Here is a 5,680-nt window from a genome sequence, read left to right on the forward strand (position 1 = left end):
CGCCAGGGCTCTGTGGTGGGCAGCGCGGGGACCAGCCTGCGGTGGGAGAGGGACGTCACGAACGCCCAGCCAGAGGACACCCACGATTTCACGTCTCGGCACCGTGTCTGTGCCAACACCTGGGGGCTCAACGGAGAGAACCTGACTTTGTCCCTGGCACCCCAGGAGCTTTCTACCTGGCACTACGGAAACAGCAGCCCTTCTGACTGCTCTCGTTCTCCAGGGAACGTTCCCTGAAAGCAGGAAGGGAGACATGTCTCACCGCACCAGGACGGAGGCAAAGCAAAGCCATCCACACACGTCACTTTACTCTGGTTCGGAATATCTCCAGAATGTAAAATTAACCCACTGCTCTGCCTGTCGGCATAGGGTTTTGTTTTCGTTTTTTACAAACCACTTTAAAAGGCGGTTTTTGTAGCATTTATTGCAAGAAAGTCTTAGCTAGGGATGCATTCTGAGAACAGGGGTGGAGGTAATAATGCTACAAACGTGGGTGTGGGCAGAGCTCCCCCTAACGTCCTAATGAGAGGGAGGAAGGAGGACCCGCTCGGGCAAAGCAATTAAAAGCAAACTGCAAGCCGCCTCTTCACACATTGAGTGAACAGCACAGCCGGATACTCTCCTCCTCCCTGCACCTTCTACGTGACCCTCCGTGATCACGAGTCTTTATATCATCTCAGGAAAACACAGCAAGTCAACACCCACCGGGGTCTCTCCAACATTTCCAGGTAAGGAAAGTGAGCCCCGTCCTACCCGACAGACGAACACAGAGCACAAAACTCAGTGTTACGTTTTTCTCAAAACTGCACGCAAACTTTGAACGCTAAAAAAATTTACTACGCTAATATTAACCTCGGTGTTTTCCACGAAAACCCGTACACTTGTGGCTTCTCCAATCCTTGGCACACAGTCACATTCGAATTCTTCCCCCGTCGTGAGGGCACCCGCACGAATGAACTCCCTTAGCTTAAATTCTTCACATGGACGGTTCTCAGAAGATGAGCAACCTTGCTAATTCAAGACGTCCTTTTAGAGTAAAGGGACACCGTGTCTTCATCGGGTTAGGAAAAAACTAAACCAAAGGCAGGTACTGAGGGCATGGAAAACTCATGACGCTGGGATGACATTTTAGATAACTTAGCACCTTCTACCAAAAGGACCTCCTCTTTGGCGCAGCGACACTAACACCAGGAAACCCCTCGCAGGCCGCCCAGAGCTGGCAGGTACCGGCCAGACCGTGCAGCTGCTGGAGAACGCGTTCTGGGCTCCCAGGAGGAGGCAGGTGGTGCAGAGGCAGGTTGGGACCTTGGTATCTGGGGACAACACAGCTGCCTGATGCAAGGGACACTGAGCAGGGAGTCAGCGCCCAGGAGCGTGACAAGGAGCCGGGACGCCTCTGCCCTCCCAACCTTTCACACCCTTGGAGCTATCTGAGTATCCACTAACAGGACGGGAGAGAAGATCCCAGCCATCCCAACCCTGCCCCCACCCTGGTTCCAGCTCCCGCCCTAGCAGTGGTCCAGGTGATGATCTGCCTTCTGACATAGCCTCAGGTCAAAAACAGACCTAGGCTCATCACAGGCCTAGGTCATTCCCTCCTCCATCTAATGAGGAAGGCATTTTATCATCTCACACCATCACAAGAATGGGGAGTGCAGGACAGTAAGAATTTTGAGAGAGAGGGGTGCCTGGGTGGCTCAGTCGGTTAAGCATCCGCTTTCGGCTCAGGTCATGATCTCACGGTTCGTGGGTTCGAGCCCCACATCAGGCTCTGTGCTGACAGCCCAGAGCCTGGAGCCTGCTTCGGATTCTGTGTCTCCCTCTCTCTCTGCCCCTCCCCTGCTCACGCTGTCTCTCAAAAATGATTTAAAAAAAAAAAAAGAATTTTCAGAGAGAGAACACTCCTAACTTTTGTTACAGACACACTGCACGACGAAGCGGGCGCGGCAGGCATGAGGTCTCGTTCCTGTGTAATCGCGACTGCTTTCATTGCTGTCGGTCGCCTCTCGCTGAGCCTAACTCATGGCTCAAGCTCTACCGCAGGTACGTGTGTACAAGAGAGAACAGTCAACGCACACGGTCCGGCACAGACCGCGGTCTCGGGCACCCACAGGGGCAAACCCTGTGCTGAGGGGGGCCACCGTCCCGTCCCAAGTCAAACCCAAAGACGGACGCACCAGCGGACTCCTAGGCTGACCGTCCTTCCGGCTTAAATGTGGGTGTTTATCCTTCAGTTCGGATAAGAACAGCACCGTCTAACAGGAACGTAAGGCAAGCCACCTACCTGTTTCTAAAGTTTCTAGTAGCCACAGTTAAAAGAAAAACAGATAAAATTAACTTTATCGCTTTATCTAATCCATCATATCCAAAATATTTCAACACGTGAATAATTTTTTAACAATGATGTATTTTATGGTTTGTCTTCAAAGCTCAAGTGTGTTTCAGATTCTCAATTTGGACATTAAGTTTTCATGAGAAAGGCCTGACCTGTATTTAAAATCCAGAACTAGGGGCGCCTGGGTGGCGCAGTCGGTTAAGCGTCCGACTTCAGCCAGGTCACGACCTCGCGGTCCGTGAGTTCGAGCCCCGCGTCGGGCTCTGGGCTGATGGCTCGGAGCCTGGAGCCTGTTTCCGATTCTGTGTCTCCCTCTCTCTCTGCCCCTCCCCCGTTCATGCTCTGTCTCTCTCTGTCCCAAAAATAAATAAATGTTGAAAAAAAAAAATTTAAAATCCAGAACTAAAAAAAATAAATGAAAAATAAAATCCAGAACTGAAAAACCAGATTCACATACCAAAGTTCCTAACGTACTGAAGGATTTTTCTAAAAAGTAAATCAAGTTAACAGCCTTTAAGTTAGATAAAACTAAGAATCCAACCTCCAGCTGGGCTTGCTGCATTTCACGTGCTCCAGGCCATCTGTGGCCAGCGACTGCATATCGGACGGCAGGGGTACAGGACAAGTGATTGATCCAAGCGGGGTCCTCAGACCCACAGCATCACCATCAGCTGGGAACGTGCTGGAAGTGCAAATCTCAAGGCCCACTCAGACCCCCAGAACCAGAAACTCCAGGGGTGGGGCCTGGCACTGTTCGAACAAGCCCTCTAGGCGACTCTGAGCACGCCCAAGTGAGAACCACTGGTCCAGAACAAACGCCACCAAGACAACTCGCAGAAGTTTTGATCACCTGTTTGCAGAATGGAAACTGAACGGGAGCCCTTCCCCCCATCGTGAGTCGAAGCTGTGAATAATTGCTTGGGTTTTGTTAATCCAGGAAAAAGGGGTGCGCAGGCGGACGACCAGTGGGTTAAGATCAGGACCCAGCTACAGGGACGTTTTGCTTCACTGGTTCCCAGCGCCCAGGGTCACCGGGCATAGGGCTCTCTCCTGGAATGAGGCCATCAGTATGAGCCCAGCATTTATAGTCCGTATGGCCACAAGGCTGCTCTCTCAGAGTGGGGGCCGCCTTTGAACACGGGCCCTTAGCCAAGTAGGCCCAAGGCCTCCCCCTTCTTCTAGGCTCCAGGGGCGGTCACCATGGAAGCCACTGATAAAGACAGAGTGCCATCCCAGCTGTGCGGGTATGTAAGGGACAGAGGCCTCCACAGTGCCAGGTTCTTGCGGGACTCAGGCCGGGTAATACTCAGACCCTTTGCTCTCCACGTCACTTCATTTGGGGGCAGGAGGGAGGAAGCAGGGGCTGACGCAGTTTAGCCAAGCTCAGAATATCGATACCCTTCTGTTTGTTTTGCCAAAATTTGCACATTTTACTGGAAAAGTTTTAATGACATTCCAGACTGTTTGCCACGAGAAGCGTAAAGGCACTACAGCACAAACACGGTCTGTAAAGTTAAAATACGCAACACAAGCTCATGTCTCCATGTGGACGGAGTCACATCATCTCTTTACTTTCCATCTGAAAGAGAACAAAACAACAGCTTATTTTTTTAGGTCCATCTTGACTAACCTGGAGCAGCTGATCATATAAAAGATCTGTATTTCAGAAACAGCTATAAAATGCCAACCATGTGATCCACTCTGTGCTGGAATAAATTGCACTGATAATCCGGAGCTCAAGAAAGCTCCAATCCAGACTCTCGATCACCCTGCCTAGTCTAAGCCGTGTGCCAGGAGTACATAACTCGGAGTACAGAATTTGAACCGCTCAGTTAGTACCTGTACTGCACCGACTTTTCCGTGCTCACCCGACAAGAACCGCCACACCCAGGACAAGGCAAGTGAATCTGTGCACGCCGTTCGGACCAGTACCTGAGTCGCTGAGCTAGCCAACTGGAAGACGACGTACTCAGGGCTCCCGACGGCTTGGATGGCTCGGAATCAGAGGCTCTGGCAGCTGCACACCTACACAGAAAGGTTGGACCAGCAGTCACGACCCCTCCGTCGGCTTACCCGGAGAGCCACATGCTTGGTTAGGGAGCCAGGGCACTCACCCGTCAACCCGGCTCAGGCACAGACAATGCGAGAAATAAGCAGAAACTAAAAGACGGTTACCCTTCCGCTTTCCTTCAACAGCAGGTTTAGGGAGATGTTTCTACTGACTTGAGGAAGGTTCTCTTGGTTACACTACTAGCGAGTGGGTTGAATCGTGTCCCCACAGAAAGATAGGCCGACGCGTCTTAAACGGGACCTCAGAACGTGATATTTGGAAGTAAGGTCATCGGAGAAGTAATCAGCGGAGATGCGCTCAGAGTGGAAAAGGGTGGGATCCTAATCCAACATGACTGTGTCCTCATCAAAAGAAGACGCCCCGGGGTGCCTGGGTGGCTCGGTCTGTTGAGCGTCCGACTTCGGCTCAGGTCATGATCTCGCGGTCCGTGAGTTCAAGCCCCGCGTCGGGCTGTGTGATGACTGCTCAGATCCTGGAGCCTGCTTCAGATTCTGTGTCTCCCCCTCTCTCTGCCCCTCCCGCGCTCACGCTCTGTCTCTCTCTCTCTGTCAAAAATAAACAAATATTAAAAAAAAATTTTAGAAAAAAAAAAAAAAAAGATGATGCCTGGACAGCGACACATAAGGAAAACCCGTGTGACAGACAGAGAGGTTGGGGAGAGGCAGCCTGCAAACCACCCACAGTGGGGGAAGCGGCCCGGAGTGGTATCTCCCCAGAACCTCGGGGAGGAACCCGCCACACCCCCATCTTGGACTCCAGCCTCCAGAGCAGGGAGACGATGAACTTCTGTGGCGTAAGCAGCCCAGGCCGTGGTACTTTGCTCTGGCGGCCACAAGAAAACAACACAACTAGAATCCAACTTTAATTTAGATTATATTCATCCAAGTCTCTACAACAAATATTTCACGTCAACAACTTAGTTCAGTGCAACGCTCAAAGGTATCCCCACCGTGAGGGTTCCGGGTCCATGTACGCAGGCCAGCACGTCCCAGCTCAGCCGCTCTGCTCACCCGGCTACACTGACGGCAAGGTTCCCGCGTGGGCAGCTGTGATCCAGAGGGTGTCTACGCTGAATACGGAAACTGCTGCGGCCCTGGTCACAAATGACCTGCAGCATCTCCTTCCTGCACCCCTCTTTTGAGCGCCAGCATATAAAAATCTGAGAAAGCAAGGGCTGCTTTAACGTTTCTTCTTTTTTATTGTTTTAAGTAATCTTTCCACCCAACATGGGCTTGAACTCATAACCCTGCTGTCAAGAGTCACATGTCCCACCG

At 51.6% G+C, this 5,680-nt stretch overlaps 1 long non-coding RNA gene across 1 annotated transcript; it reads right to left on the minus strand.

Moving 5' to 3' along the window:
* Positions 1-3,740: 3,740 nt before the first annotated feature.
* LOC125154710 (uncharacterized) lies at positions 3,741-4,890 on the minus strand. The gene is made up of 3 exons (XR_007147892.1): positions 4,450-4,890; positions 4,268-4,360; positions 3,741-3,914 (listed from the first exon to the last, which is right to left on the minus strand). It is a non-coding gene; the product is annotated as an uncharacterized LOC125154710 (long non-coding RNA).
* Between the last annotated feature and the right edge of the window lie 790 nt (positions 4,891-5,680).

The sequence above is a fragment of the Prionailurus viverrinus genome, chromosome E3 (assembly GCF_022837055.1).
Source record: "Prionailurus viverrinus isolate Anna chromosome E3, UM_Priviv_1.0, whole genome shotgun sequence".
In the NCBI taxonomy this organism is placed as follows: Eukaryota; Metazoa; Chordata; class Mammalia; order Carnivora; family Felidae; genus Prionailurus; species Prionailurus viverrinus.